General features: G+C 43.0%; 1 protein-coding gene across 5 annotated transcripts in view; it reads left to right on the top strand.

The window, feature by feature from the left end:
- The window catches only part of PLD1 (phospholipase D1), a 279,106-nt gene that overhangs the window by 75,760 nt on the left and 186,781 nt on the right, over positions 1–16,565 (top strand). The window contains exon 1 of one of the 5 annotated variants that reach the window (XM_038748922.1): positions 1,632–1,671. The exons of 3 other annotated variants lie outside the window; for them this stretch is intronic. The gene's annotated coding sequence lies outside the window, so the exon portion shown is untranslated. Of the gene's footprint in view, positions 1–1,631; positions 1,672–15,696; positions 15,737–16,565 lie in introns of those variants that run through there. One more of the 5 variants, XM_038748930.1, reaches the window with a different exon arrangement.

Raw genomic sequence — 16,565 nt, forward strand, 5'->3', positions numbered from 1 at the left:
CTTAGTTAGGGAAGGCCTCTTGGAGGAGATGGGCCTTCAATAAGATTTTGAAGAGAGGGAAAGTAATTATCTGTCATATATAATAATGGTGTTATTTGTTAAGCACTTACTCTGTGCAAAGCACCGTTCTAAGCTCTGGGGGGATACAGGGTGATCAGGTTGTCCCACGTGGGGCTCCCAGGCTTCATCCCCATTTTCCAGATGAGGTAACTGAGGCCCAGAGAAGTGGAGTGACTTGCCCAAAGTCACACAGCTGGTAAGTGGGAGAGCCGGGATTAGAACCCACAACCTCTGACTCCCAAGCCCGGGCTCTTTCCACTGAGCCACGCTGCTTGTGCAGACATCCCCTCCCATGAATAACAAGGTCTTCTGATGGTGCGATACCTCATATCTTGCACTCAGAGCGGTCCCATGCCAGTTGGCAGTTCAGGACATTGGTTACTAGATCACTAAGGAGGCGGCCCTACTCTTAAGTCGACATTATGTGCCCTGAATTGGGGAAAGGGAATAGGAAAGGCATCCCCTGCCAAAGTGCCTGCCTCAAGTTGGCTCACCAGGAAATGTAGCTGAATGCCTGTGCTGTGAAAATAGAAACTTGGGAAGGATTGTGAGATAAGGAGGCAGAAGCAGAAATAGTGGCAGGCCCTTGAAACGCCAAGCAGGCCTGCCCTGCTCGGGCTGCCCAGTGTGGCTGGGAAGTGGGCCCCTCCGTACTGACCCTGTCATCGCCATCATCGTACGGGAATTTGTCAAGCAGCGTGGTCCAGTGGAAAGAGCCCAGGGCTGGGAGTCTGAGGACTGTATATATGTATATATGTTTGTACATATTTATTACTCTATTTATTTATTTTACTTGTACATATCTATTCTATTTATTTTATTTTGTTTGTATGTTTGGTTTTGTTGTCTGTCTCCCCCTTTTAGACTGTGAGCTCACTGTTGGGTAGGGACTGTCTCTGTATGTTGCCGATTTGTACTTCCCAAGCGCTTAGTACAGTGCTCTGCACACAGTGAGCGCTCAATAAATATGATTGATGATGATGACCCTGCATTCTAATGCTGGCTCCACCATTTGTCTGCTTCGTGACCTTGGGCAAGCCACTTACTTCTCTGGGCCTCGGTTTCCTCATCTATAAAATGGGGATTTGATATCTGTTCTCCCTCCTACTTAAGCTGTGAGCTCTAGGTGGGATGGGGATTTTGCCCAACCTGATTATCCACCCCAGTGCTTAGAGCAGTGCTGGGCTCTATAATAATCATATATTAATATTATATATATTATAATAATTTATTAACACAGTTATCATTAGCATTACTATTAGCCCACAATTATTATTATCATTACTGACATTTTCCTTGAATCCAAAAATGTATGTTATATATTAATGTAACATGTGTGTTTTTTGTATATGCAAGATGTTAACTTTCTCTTCTTTAAAAGGGGCAAGATTGACTGCATTAAATATGTGTTAGCCCTTGGAAAATAAATGGAGTCACCATGGCCATAAAATAGAGATTGAATGCAAAGTTATTATCTCCCTACCCACTTCATGGCACTTCCAGCCATGCCTCAGACAATCAATGTCTAACAGATTCATTCTGAATATTTTTCTCTCCTATTTTCCCTAAAGGAAGATGAAAGTTGTAAAGAAGTGAGGGTTGAATAGCCAGGTGAGTTTTACAACCAGAATTGTAAAGTAATAGAATTTTGTTCTTGGAAATAGAGGCTGAGGAATGTAGATTTTCATTGGTTGATGACACACTAAACCCCCCTCAGTGACCTATTGTATTTATATAATAGTGCTTAACTTTAGAATTAACACAGATGAGAGAAAAATGATAGAAAATACGAATTTAACGCATGTCAGATTCTTCAACATGGTGTCTATATCTTGCATATACTGTTTATGTTAGTTTTCCATACTATTATTCATCAGTAAATCTACTTAGGCCTTTTTACCTCGCAGATTAAAAAGCTAAAGTGCTTATAGGCAAGTCAAATAACAACTATTCTGATGGTTTTTGAACAGAGCTTAGTGTGTGCTAGATGTTGGAGTACATACAAAGTTATGAGATTGGACCCAGAACTTGTCCCACATAACCTCATAGTCTATTTTCTCCCCATTTTGCAGATGAGAAAACTGAGACCCAGAGAGGTTAAGTGACCTGTGCATGGTCACACAGTTAGGCCAGTGGAAAAGCTGAGACTCAAACTAAATGGAAGTCATTACCTGTAAAAATTTTGATGTAGTGTTTTATGTATAAAATGTGTTCATTGAAAACTCTGTGCTTATAGATTACAAATGAATTGTAATCCCAAACTGTCTACACAGATCAAGAGTTTAATAAGTATCATCCTGAGGTCAATTCAGTCAATTGGAAGTATTGATTAAGTGCTCACTGTGTGTAGAGCACTGTATTAAGTGTTTGATAAGTAGAGTCCAATTCAGTAGAGATGGTATATGATCCATGCCCTCAAGGAGACAGAAATTAAAATATAGTACAGGTAGGAGAAGGGGCATAGTATAGAGATCTGTATATAAACACGACAGTTTCCCAGATGAAAGAAAGAGTTGCTGTGTTTGCTTTTCTTGCAAATCAACTAGTGTCTCCAGGCCTTGAACCAATCAATCAATCAATCAGTCGTACTTATTGAGCGCTTACTGTGTGCAGAGCACTGTACTAAGCGCTTGGGAAGTACAAGTTGGCAACATATAGAGAACCACTAAGTTATAGTTGTGTTACAAAGGCTAAAGATGAATTTCTAGGCATTTTACAGTATTTGATTCTGGGAGTGAATTGCTAAGCATGAAAAACTGGCCCTCTACAAACCTTTACTTCAGGGATCAGAAAGGAAATGGTTGCTTGCTTTTTGTTATATTAATATCTGTCTCCCCTCTAGGCTGTAAGCTCATTGGGAGCTCATGAGCAGGAAACATGTTGAGCAACTCTTATACTGTACTCCCCCAAGCCCTTAGTTCAGTTCTATGCACACAGTAAGTGCTCGAGAATTGCAATTGATTGATCGACTTTGGTCTTGCACTCCCAAATCTGTGGTTTTTATAACAACTTTATTATTATTATATTACTTTCATTCATTCAATCGCGTTTATTGAGCGCTTACTGTGTGCAGAGCACTGTACCAAGCGCTTGGGAAGTACAAATCGGCAACATATACAGACGGTCCCTACCCAACAACGGGCTCACAGTCTAGAAGGGAGAGACAGACAACAAAACAAGTAGACAGGTGTCAATGCCATCAGAATAAATAGAGTTATAGCTATATACACATCATTAATAAAATACAGATAGTAACTATGTGCAAATAAAATAGAGTAATAAATATGTACAAATATACAAGTGCTATGGGGAGGGGAGGGTGTAGGATGGGGAGGAGGAGGAGAGTTCGGTCTGGGAAGGCCTCCTGGAGGAGGTGAGCTCTCAGTAGGGCTTTGAAGGGAGGAAGAGAGCTAGTTTGGCAAGCACTTGTCAAGTACTTACTATGTGCTAGGCACTTTATTTAGCACTGGGAGAGAAACCAGGTGGCCTGGTGGATAGAGTACAGTCCTGGGAGTCAGAAGGACCTGGGTTCTAATCCGCACTCCTTCACCTGCCTACTCTGTGACCTTAGGCAAGTCACTTAACTACTCTGTGCATCAGTTACCTCATCTGTAAAATGGGGACTGAGACTGTGAGCCCCATGAGGCAAGTCACTTCACTTCTCTGGGCCTCAGTGACCTCATCTGGAAAATGGGGATGAAGACTGTGAGCCCCCCGTGGGACAACCTGATTCATTCAATCGTATTTATTGAGCACTCCCTGTGTGCACAGCACTGAACTAAGGTCTGGGGAGAGTCAAGTTAATTCATTCATTTATCCCATCCTGTTTATTGAGCGCTCACTGGCTCACTGGAAAGAGCCCGGGCTTTGGAGTCAGAGGTCGTGGGTTCTAATCCTGGCCCCGCTACTTGTCTGCCGTGTGACTTTGAGCAAGTCACTTCACTTCCCTGGGCCTCAGTGACCTCATCTGTAAAATGGGGATGGAGACTGTGAGCCCGACGTGGGACAACCTGATTCCTTCATTCATTCACTCGTATTTATTGAGTGCTCCCTATGTGCACAGCACTGGACTAAGCGCTTGGGAGAGTCCAGTTCATTCATTCATTTATTCCATCATATTTATTGAGCGCTTACTGGCTCAGTGGAAAGAGCCCGGGCTTTGGAGTCAGAGGTTGTGTGTTCAAATCCCAGCTCTGCCACTTGTCAGTTGTGTGACTTTGGGCAAGTCACTTAGCTTCCCTGGGCCTCAGGTCCCTCATCTGTAAAATGGGGATGAAGACTGTGAGCCCCACATGGGACAACCTGATCACCTTGTAACCTCCCCAGCGCTTAGAACAGTGCTTTGCACATAGTAAGCATTTAATAAATGCCATTATTATTATTATTATTATTATTATGAGGGACATGGACTGTGCCTAACCCTGATTAGAGTGAATCTAGCCCAGTACTCTCTATGGTGTCTAGGCACATACAAAGAGCTTAAGGAGAAGCAGCGTGACTCAGTGGAAAGAGCACGGCCTTGGGAGTCAGAGGTCATGGGTTCGAATCCCGGCTCTGCCACTTATCAGCTGTGTGACTTTGGGCAAGTCACTTAACTTCTCTGTGCCTCAGTTACCTCATCTGTAAAATGGGGATTAAGATTGTGAGCCCCCCGTGGGACAACCTGATCACCTTGTATCCCCCCCAGCGCTTAGAACAGTGCTTTGCACATAGTAAGCGCCTTAATAAATGCCATCATTATTATTATTAACAAAATTCCATAAAAAAAAACTGGGTGGACACAGTCTCTTTCCCACACTGACCTCACAGTTTGTCTGAGGGATGAGGATTTAATCCTCAATTTATAGGTGAGGCAACTGAGGTGCTGAGAAGCTAAGTGACTTACCCAGGGTCACACCACAAATGGTGGAGTTGGTTTTAGAACACATGTTCTATGACTCCTAGACCTGTGCACTTTCCACTAATAATAATAATAATAATAATGATAGTACTTGTTAAGCACTTACTATGTGTAAAGCACTGTTCTAAGCACTGTTCTAACACTAGGCCATGTTGCCTTACCAGCATTTTTATTTTAAGGATTGATGGTTTTCCCCAACAGGCATTTCTTGAGGCTTCCTGTGTGCTCCCTGTAGACTGTAAATTACCAGTAGGCAGGAATTGTGCTTACCAATGCCATGATATTGTCCTTTTTCAAGTGCTTAGTGATAAATGCCATGCATTGAGTAATTGATTGTCCAGCAGATATTTAATATAGAATTTCACGGACGATTGTAGAATCAATTTTTCATGGAACTCAATAATAATAATAATAATAATGTATGTGTTAAACACTTACTATGTATCAGGCACTGTTCCAAGCTCTGAGGTAGATACAAGCTACTAAGGTTGGTTGCCATCCATGTCCCACATGGGGTTTACCGTGTACATAGGAGGGAGAACAGGTATAGAATCCCATTTTACAGATGGGGAAACCGAAGCACAAGGACGTTAAGTGATTTGCCCAAGGTCACTCAGCGGGCAGGTGGCGGAGCCAGGATTAGCACCCAGATCCTCATACTCCCAGGCCCACAATCTTTCCACTATCATCATCATCATCAATCATATTTATTGAGCGCTTACTGTGTGCAGAGCACTGTACTAAGCGCTTGGGAAGTACAAGTTGGCAACATATCGAGACAGTCCCTAAGGCCACACTATTCCACTTATTCCAAAGGACAACCCCTTACAGCTAAATGAATCAGACATACTCTCACCAGTGTGCCCTGTGTCAGATATGTGTGCCCGCTGTTGGGTAGGGACCGTCTCTATATGTTGCCAACTTGTACTTCCCAAGCGCTTAGTACAGTGCTTTGCACGCAGTAAGCACTCAATAAATACGATTTATTGAATGAATATTTTTAATGGGAAGCTTTTCTCTCAGCTGAAATTAGTCCCACTGGCACTTGTTTGCAAGCCTCACCCTATGAAGTCTGCAGCTGGTTTGGCATAAATTCACTGTTTGTTGTGTAATCTCACTTTTATCAGGATTCCTGCAGGTGATTATCAGAATCCTGAGTTGAGACCATCCCTTTTACTGATTCACACTACCTCTCCCTGCTTCCCCAGCCCCACGCTATTTGAAAGCCACAAACGCCATCATTAATTAATATTTCCAGATTTATCATTTATGAAAATGGGAGCCAGTAAGAATTGTTGAATTCCTGAGAACACCTGTGCAGAATTGGAATTGTATCCTTTGGCTTGGTTTGTGCTGAGACTTGTCCAGACACCCAAAACCCTGGGCCCAGAAGGGATGGGACATCTCCTCATTCCTTCTGAGCTTCAGCCTTCAGTTTTCTCTCCCTACTTCACCTTCTACTAATTGTGATATTTGGCAAGTGCTTGCAAATTGCCAAGTGTTGGAGTGGATAGAAGATAATCAGGTTGGACACAGTCCCCTAAATATTTCACGATCTAATGGGGAGGGAGAACAGGAGTTCAATTCTTTATTCCTCAGTTTTCTCATCTGCAAAAGAGGGATTAAAGTGAATTTCCGAAGGTCGCACAGCAAGCAAGTGGCAGAGCGTGTTTAGAACCTAGGGCTCCTTACTCTGTTCTGTGCTCTTTCCTTTAGAGCACAGTTCTGTCCCCAACTGACATTTTCTGACAGGAGACACACTGGTATTGCCACTGCCTCCAATAATAATAATGATAATAATTGTGGTATTAAATGCTTACTATGTGCCAAGCATTCTACTAAGTGCTGGAGTGGATACAAACAAATTGGATTGGACACAATCCCTGTCCTGCATGGGGCTCACAGTTTTAATCCCCATTGCACAGGTGTAAGCGCTTAGTACAGTGCTCTAAGCGCTTAGTACAGTGCTCTGCACATAGTAAGCGCTCAATAAATACGATTGATGATGAAGTAACTGGGACACAGAGAAGTGAAGTCACTTTTCCACGGTGACACGACAGACAAGTGGCGAATCCAGGGTGAGAACCAGGTGGTCTGATTCCAAGGCCCTTGTACCCTCCGCATAAGCCCCCACTTCTGGTTTCTTTCCCCTCAATTCCCCTTCCACGTGAGGTTGAGTTCTCTGATTTCTCGACTGTGAGCCCGTTGTTGGGTAGGGATTGTCTCTATTTGTTGCCTAATTCTACTTTCCAAGCGCGCAGCGTGGCTCAGTGGAAAGAGCCCGGGCTTTGGAGTCAGATGTCACGGGTTCAAATCCCGGCTCCGCCAACTGTCAGCTGTGTGACTTTGGGCAAGTCACTTAACTTCTTTGTGCCTCAGTTACCTCATCTGTAAAATGAGGATTAAAACTGTGAAGCCCCCCGTGGGAGAGCCTGATCACCTTGTAACCTCCCCAGCGCTTAGAACAGTGCTTTGCACATAGTAAGCTATCAAATGCCATCATCATTATTATTATTATTATAATTAGCAGTAGTACAGTGCTCTGCACACAGTAAGCGCTCAATAAATATGATTGAATGAATGAATGATTGATTTCTTCTCCCTTCTCAGTCCTCCGAATGGAAGTGACATTCTGGGAAGGGTGGGGTCCTCCAGGATACGATTCTACGGCCACCTGGGTCAGAAAGGTCCAGGCGGCAGCCGCTCTGCCTGCCCTCTTCTAGCAGGACTCCGGATAAAAATAATAACAATAATAATAATAATAACAATAATAATAATAATGATGGCATTTGTTAAGTGCTTACTATGTGCAAAGCACTGTTCTAAGCGCTGGGGGGATACAAGGTGATCAGGTTGTCCCACGTGGGGCTCACAGTCTTCATCCCCATTATACAGATGAGGTAAATGAGGCTCAGAAAAGTTAAGTGACTTGCCCAAGGTCACACAGCAGACATGTGGTGGAGCTGGGATTCAAACCCATGACCTCTGACTCCGAAGCCCAGGCTCTTTCCACTGAGCCACGCCGCTTCTCGTATTCTCGGATAGCTTACAGTCCCTTCTGAAGATCTGCTGCTGTGCAGCGGTAACCCAGAAAAAAAAATCAGTCGATTGTACTTATTGAAAGATTACTGTATGCAGAGCACTGTACTAAGCACTTGGGAGAGTACAGTGTAGCAGAGTGGGTAGACGTGTTCCCTGCCCACAACAAGTCTACAGTCTAGAGGGGGACTCAGACATTAATATAAATAAGTAAATTATAAACATGGACATAATTTCTATGGGGCTGAGGGATAGTGGTTAGAAGCAGCGTGGATCAGTGGAAAGAGCATGGGTTTTGGAGTCAGAGGTCATGGGTTCAAATCCCAGCTCTGCCAATTGTCAGCTATGTGACTTTGGTCAAGTCACATCACTTCTCTGTGCCTCAGTTACCTCATCTGTAAAATGGGGATTAAGACTGTGAGCCCCCCAAGGGACAACCTGATCAACTTGTAACCTCCCCAGCGCTTAGAACAGTGCTTTGCAAATAGTAAGCGCTTAATAAATGCCATTATTATTATTATTAAAGGGAGCAAATCAGGGTGAGGCAGAAAGGAGTGGGAGAAGAGGAAATGAGGGTTTAGTCAGGGAAGGACTCTTAGAGGAAATAAACCATCATAAAGGCTTTGGAGGTGAGGAGAGCGATTGTCAGTCAGATATGAAGAGGGATTGCCATTCCAGGCCTGAGGAAGTACTTGGGCGAAAGAACGGCAGCGAGATAGATGAGATCAAGGTACAGAGAGTAGGTTGGCACCGAAGGAGTGAAGTGTGCGGGCTGGGTTGTAGTAGGAGAGGAGCAAGGTGAGCAATGGGGAAAGGTGATTGAGTTCTTTAAAGCCTATGGTAAGGAGTTTCTGTTTGATGCGAAGGTGGATGGGCAATGAGGAGTGGGGAAACATGGACTGAACGTTTTTGTAGAAAAATGATCCAGGCAGCAGAGTGAAGTATGGACTGGAGTGGGGAGACACAGGAGGTAGGGAAGTCAGCAAGGAGGCTGATACAATAATCAAGGCAGGATAGGATAAATACTTGGATTAACATGACAGCAGTATCAGTGGGCGGCTATAGCGAAGCTGTAAACCAACAGGATTTAGTGACAGATTTAGTGACAGAAAAGGATTCCGGGGGCAGAGACTCACTTATGAATTAGCTCCTTCCCTGCCCTTTGTAACTTGTGTGCTGACCAGTGTCTGGAGACCTGCTTTCCGACCATTGCAGACCTCGCAACCACCAGGCTTGAGACCATTGTCTCACTGGCCTTGTGGTAGAGAAAGGGACATGCACGACAGTGTTATACATTTTTAGGGGAAAAAAGCCGTAAAATATCTACTTTCTATTTTTACAGTACCTAGCTCAAAGCTGATTTGGTTAACAAGTCTTGTGCTGTGCCTAGAATTTTGACCTGCCACTTAAGGCTATCAAATATAATGTTTTTAGGGAGACGTAGAATTGAGAAGGTTCTTTCTGTGCAGCAGATAACTTTCTTATTGTAAAGTCCTGTTTATTCATTCATTCATTCAATCGTATTTATTGAGCACTTACTGTGTGCAGACCCTGTACTAAACGCTTGGGGAAGTAAAATACAACAATAAACAGGGACATTCCTTGCCCACAATCAGCTCACAGACTGGAGAGTGGGGGAGACAGACATCAATACAAGTAAATAAAATTACAGATAGGTAAATGAGTGCTTTCGCGCTGGGGGGTGGGGGGAAGAGCAAATGGAGTAAGTTAAGGCAACACAGAATGGAGTGAGAAACGAGGAAACATGGGACTTAGTCTGGGAAGGCCTCTTGGAGGAGATGTGCCTTTAATAAGCTTTTGAAGCAGGGGAGAGTGGTTATGTTTTGGGTTAGAGGAGGGAGGGCATTCAGGTCAGAAGCAGGATATGGGCTAGGGGTTGGCGGTGAGAGAGGTGAGGTGGAGGCACAGTGAGAAGGTTACTCCTAGAGGAGCAAAGTGTGTGGGCTGGGTTGTAGAAGAGGAGTGAGGTGAGGTCTGAAGGGGCAAGGTGATGGAATGTTTTAAAGCCAGTGGAGAGGAGTTTTAGTTTGATAAGGAGGTGGATGGGCACCCACTGGAATTTCTCATCCTTAAATTCTGATCCCCAGATTATCTCAAATGCAGTGAGTTCAGGAGGGAGAAAGATGACTCCAAGGATGCTTGGTTTTTGAGAGCTCTAGTCAGTGGATCTGCCATTAAAATTAGATTGATTCAGTCATATTTGTTGAGCACTTAATGTGTGCAGAGCACTGTACTAAGCGCTTGAAAGTACAAGTCGGCAGCATACAGAGACGGCCCCTACCCAACAACGGACGTGCAGATAAGATGCAAAAGTGGAGAAAGAAGATAAAAGAAAGTCAGTCCCAAAGAAAGTCAGCACAGTGGGTGGACTCTTGATCTGGTGTGGAAGAATTGTTACACAGGATGCCTCACAATCATGGTTTTGTAAACACCGGGTAGAAAGCATGACCAAAATGTTCGTCAGAGGAATAAATCGTGGGAGAATTTTCAGGCGGGAAAATCAGATAATTCTTCTTCGGACCATCCCAGAAGAAGAGTCATCACTCACAAGTGCACATTAGCTTGGGTGAGCCTGCTGAAGTTGGCACCCTTCTCTATTTTCTCTTACTCATAACATCGATGGAATCTTTATTCTGCTAACATGTAAAGAAGTAGGAAAATGTGTAGACATCAGATGTAACTGGAAGTGTCAGATGTGTTTGGGATATCGATTGGAGGGATGGATGGAAAGATTCCTTGAATAAAGGTGAAACCACAGTCCTCAATTGAAACTGGCATACTTTCTTACTAAAGAGAACCTTGGCAATTCAAAGGGTTCAGCCACCAGGGGAGTTCTTGGATGTACCTCAGAAATAGTAGTTCATTCTGCTTGCCCTGTTGCTACACTTAAAGACACCAGAATCAACCCAGAGAAGCAGTTTTGCCTAGTGGATAGAGCCTGGGAGTCAGAGGACCTGGGTTCTAATCCCAACTCCATCACTTGTCTGCTGAGAGACAGACCTGGGCCCCTCCAAAGGGACTCCCAGTCTAAGAACATAAGGGGAAGGGGATCAGTGACAGACACAATAATTAATAATAATTGTGCTAATTGTTAAGCGCTTACTATTTACCAAGCACTGTTCTAAGCTCTGGAGTAGATTCATTCATTCATTCAGTCGTATTTGTTGAGAGCTTACTGTGTGTAGAGCACTGTACTAAGCGCTTGAGAAGTACAAGTCAGCAACATATAGTGATGGTCCCTACCCAACAACAGGCTCACAGTCTAGAAGGGGGAAGTTACAAGTTAATCAGATTGGACCCGTTCCCTGTCCCACATGGGGCTCACAGCCTTAATCCCCATTTTACTGTTGAGGTAACTGAGGCCCAGAGAGGTCAAGTGACTTGCCCAAGATCACGCAGAAGACACGTGGCAGAGTCCGGATTAGAACCTAGATCCTTCTGACTCCCGGGGCTCTGCTCTATCCCCGCTATGGAAAAGACAAGGGTGAGGGTAAATATGAAAGGAGAAGCGGACTTTCAGGTTCCCCACTGCTCAAAACCAACAATCACACAAACAGTCATAGCTGCGGTCATCACAGTGACATTCTCGATATTCTGAAGTTGAGAAGCCTTCCTGCTGCTACTGTTTGAGAACTTCCTGGGCCCATGGGAGTCTCCCAAGAGTGAGGCACACAGCAAGTGCTCAGTAAATGCCATTGATTGATTGATTGGTTGAATCTTGGTAGCATGTGCAGTTGGGCCTCAGAGGTTAGCTGTACAAGGAGCCAACAGCCTATATATATACAGGGAGCTTTTATTGATTTATATTCAGTTATTCATTCAGCTGTTTTGTTCAGTTGTTCTGCCTCCTGCTTTTGCAATCTGAAAATAATGTTTCCTCATGTCTCCCCCATTAAATTGAAAGCTCCTCAAGAACAGCTAACGTGTCTTTTTGCATTTATACTTCACGAAGTATTTATCACATTGAGTAATTAGTTAATACCGCTGATTTATTTTGTGGCATCCATGTATGCTACCTCATCTACTGGGATGGCATTCTAGGAAATTCATTTGTGCTTGTGGCATCACACGAGTGTGACTTTTTGGTTTCTGCTCCACTGCTTTCTTCACCACACAGGAAGTCATGTTGAGGCCAACTGGCTGGAGATGAAAGAAAACTTCATGTCAGTGCAAGCATGGGCCTGGTTGTAAGATCAACACATATAAAATTGGGGCAAGAAAAGACTGAAAAGGATGTCAGTTCATTAAAAGGATTTTTCCAAAGGATTTTGTATTTTCCCCAGTTTAGGATGGTGTTGGGCATTCAACCATAAAGATTCTGTGACACTTTTGAATGACCATTTTTGAAATTAGTTGCTTTAGAGTAACTCTTAGTGGCAGGGGTGGAAGTATGAAGAATCTTGTGGAAAGTATTTCAGAACAGAGGAATATTCACAGGACTTGTTTCTGAGTACATGTAATACTTTAATGAGGGTTATATGAGTGTCTGTGTTAGCACCTAATAAAATGAACTTTTGTGTTCTTGGGACTCAAATCAAAGTGGAGGAAGTCTTTAGTGTAATACTTAATAGCATGAATTCAATTCCTAACCAGTACTGTCAATTAATACGTGTTTCTCCAAACTTTATTTAAAATTGGATAATGTCATGACCATATATTTTACTTCCATGTTCCAATGAAATAAGTGATAAAGAGCCATATTCCATGTTGTTGCTAGTTGTTTCTTGGAAGAAAGTTCCTTCATGCAGAATGTTGAACTGTACGGTATGCTTGGGGTTGGATGAGTTTTTAGAGGAATATGTTTAAATTTTTTTTGTATCCAAGCAACTTTAGAAGTGCTTTAGAAAGCATGAGCAGTATAACCTAGTGGATAGAGCACAAACCTGGGAGTTAGTAAGACTTGGATTCTAATCCCAGCTCCGCCATGTGTCGGCTGTATGGCCTTGGGTGAGTCACTTAACTTCTCTGGGCCTCAGTTACCTCATCTCTAAAGTGGGGATTAAGACTCTGAGCCCCATGTGAGACATGGACTGTGTCCAATCTGATCATCTTCTGTGGAACTCCAGGGGTTTGTACAGCTTAGTTCAGTGCTAAATAGATACCATCAAAAAAATTGCAGGTTTCAAAGTCAACATTCTGTTCTTTCCCTCCTGCAGTTTCGGGATTTGTGAAATGGGAGAAAGGAGAGGAGAAATGAAAGGTGGGAGTCATTGACAATGATGATTTCACTTACTGAAAGTGAAAAATTAAAGTATAGATGATAAATTCTGGAATACAAAGAGAAGTGAGTGGAAATATCCAGTTTTCAGAAAAGCTATATTCTTGGTAGCCGTTTTCTCCTTTGCAGACTCTGTCGCTGTGGTTGGAGGGAAATCCTGGGGTCATCCTTGGGGCAGAAGCCAATAACTTCATAGGGTCTACAATATATCCTTTTTCTGGGTTGTTTAATTGGTTCAGGTGGAAAAAAAATCAATCAGTGGTATTTATTGAGCACTTTTTCTGCGCAGAAAGAAACAGTGCTCCAGTTGGTAGCAGAAGTCTGGAAGGACAAATGTATAAATAAGAGGATGGAAATACGATTGAGAATGTGCATAAGTGCTCCTGGCTGATGCATAATTTTTATAATAGGTATATTATATATTATTATAGCATATATAATATATATGCAATATATAACATGTTATATATATAATGTTATATATAATGTATTATTATAATATATAATATATAGCATATATTATATATGTTATATATATATATATATATGATATATCTATTATAAGAATTATACATTGGCCGGGAGCACTTATGCATATTCTCAATCGACCTCAACCTTGGCTTCAAGGCTGTCCATCACCTTGCCCCCTCCTCCCTCACCTCCCTTCCCTCCTTCTCCAGCCCAGCCCGCACCCTCCGCTCCTCTGCCGCTAATCTCCTCACCGGGCCTCGTTCTCGCCTGTCCCGCCATCGACCCCCGGCCCACACCATCCCCCTGGCCTGGAATGCCCTCCCTCCGCACATCCGCCAAGCTAGCTCTCTTCCTCTCTTCCTCCTTTCAAAGCCTGGAATGCCTTCCCTCCACACATCCGCCAAGCTAGCTCTCTTCCTCTCTTCCTCCCTTCAAAGCTCTACTGAGAGCTCACCTCCTCCAGGAAGCCTTCCCAGACTGAGCCCCCTCCTTCTTCTCGCCCTCCTCCACCTCCCCATCCCCCCCGCCTTACCTCCTTCCCCTCCCCACAGCACCTATATGTATATATGTTTGTGCATATTTCTTACTCTATTTTATTTGTAAATATTTATTCTATTTATTTTATTTTGTTAATATGTTTTGTTTTGTTGTCTGTCTCCCCCTTCTAGACTGTGAGCCCACTGTTGGATAGGGACCGTCTCTATACGTTGCCCACTTGTACTTCCCAAGCGCTTAGTACAGTGCTCTGCACACAGTAAGCGCTCAATAAATATGATTGAATGAATGAATTAATATTCTCAATCGTATTTCCATATATATTATATATATGTTATAATAATATATGACATATAATATAAAAATCACCTTGTAAAATCCCCAGCACTTAGAACAGTGCTTTGCACATAGTAAGCGCTTAATAAATGTCATTATTATTATTATTATTATTATCATTATTATTATAAGCACAAGTGCTAAGGGCAGCTGCAGGATGAACAAGGCCTGGAGCGGTGGATTTTGGATCCATCCGGAGAGGTGGATTTTTCTGCGTCATCCGTGCACTTGGATCTGTGACATTTGGACATTTGATATTCATCCCACCCCCAACCCCACACTACTTAGGTACTGATCTTTAAATTATATAGTAAAAATTACTTATTCATATTAACGTCCATCACCCCCTCTAGCCTGTAAGTTCATTGTGGGCAGGGAACATGTCTTCTAATTCTGTTGTGTTTACTCTCCCAACTGCTTAGTACAGTAGTCTGCACATAGTAAGTGTTCAATAAATACTATTGATTGTCATCTGTCTCCCCCTTCTAGACTGTGAGCCCATTGTTTGGTAGGGACTGTCTCTATATGTTGCCAACTTGTACTTCCCAAGCGCTTAGTATAGTGCTCTGCACACAGTAAGCACTCAATAAATGTGATTAAATGAATGAATGAATTCAAAATCCTCCAATTCTTACCCTGTTCTCCTTGCATTTAGTGCAATCTCTTGAACACTGGTTTTGAGATGCTCCATTAGCATTCTCCATTAGAGAAGCAGCGTGGCTCAGTGGAAAAGAGCCCGGGTTTTGGAGTCAGAGGTCAGGGGTTCAAATCCCGACTCCATCACTTGTCAGCCGTGTGACCTTGGGCAAGTCACTTCACTTTTTTGGGCCTCAGTTCCCTCATCTGTAAAATGGGGGTGAAGACTGTGAGCCCCCCACGAGGCAACCTGATTACCTTGTAACCTCCCCAGCAGTTAGAACAGTGCTTTTCACATAGTAAGCACTTAATAAATGCCATTATTATTATTATTATTATTCTTTCTCTTACTCACCAGCTCTCTTCTACCACTACATCTCCACTCCTCCCAAGGGAAGAATTAGCAGATGCGTTTCCCCCTCCATAACAAGCCACAGTTATTTATTTTAGTTGATGTCTGTTTCCCCCTCTAGATTGTAAGCTCGCTGTGGACAGGGAACATGTTTACCAATTGTGTTATATTTCACTCGCCCAAGCGCTAACTACAATATCTGCACACAGTAAGTACTCAAAACATTTGATTGGTTTACCTCTTAGGAAAATCAGCTTTGCAGCAGAGTTAAGTAAAATAAGGAACAGGCTAGTGTCAGGGAGGCTTATACAATGTACAATAGCTGATGATGATATAGAGGGGAAAAAAGGTGCAGAATTTATTGACAAGCTGAATATGAGAGCTGAGATGCAGTGAGGAGTAAGGAAAAATTCCAGCTTCATAAGAACAGGGAGCATGGTGGTGTTCACTGTGAAAGGAAAGGTAAGTGGAGGAGAGAATTCAGGAAGGAAGATGAAGGGTTCAGTTTTATCATGTCCAGGAGGCAGGGCAAATGCAGCTTTCTTTTTTTTTTAAATGATATTTGTTAAGCACTTATTATGTGCCAGGAACTGTGCTAAATGTTGGAATAGATACAAGTTAATCAGATTGGACGCAGTCCATATCCCACATGGGGCTCACAATCGTAATCCCCATTTTACAGATGAGGTAACTGAGGCACAGAGAAGTGAGGTGACTTGCTCAAGGTCACCAATCAGAATTAGAACCCAGATCCGTCTGACTTCCAGACGCATGCTCCATGGGAGGGAGAGAGATCAGGGATAATGCAATAGATTTGAATGGACCGATAAATAGATGTATTTGCAATAGATAAGATTGTGTTTCTCCACTCCCCATTCACCTGAAGCATTTATTGATTGACCACAAAGTTCATGGCAATATTTTTGATGCTAGTTAAGTTTTGTGTAGATATGGATCATACCTCCCCAGACGATATCATTGAGCAGAGAAGTCATTGGTGTAGAAATGATTGTCTGCCCGAACTGGCCCAAGGTGTG

Source organism: Tachyglossus aculeatus, chromosome 1, assembly GCF_015852505.1.
Source record: "Tachyglossus aculeatus isolate mTacAcu1 chromosome 1, mTacAcu1.pri, whole genome shotgun sequence".
Taxonomy (NCBI): Eukaryota; Metazoa; Chordata; class Mammalia; order Monotremata; family Tachyglossidae; genus Tachyglossus; species Tachyglossus aculeatus.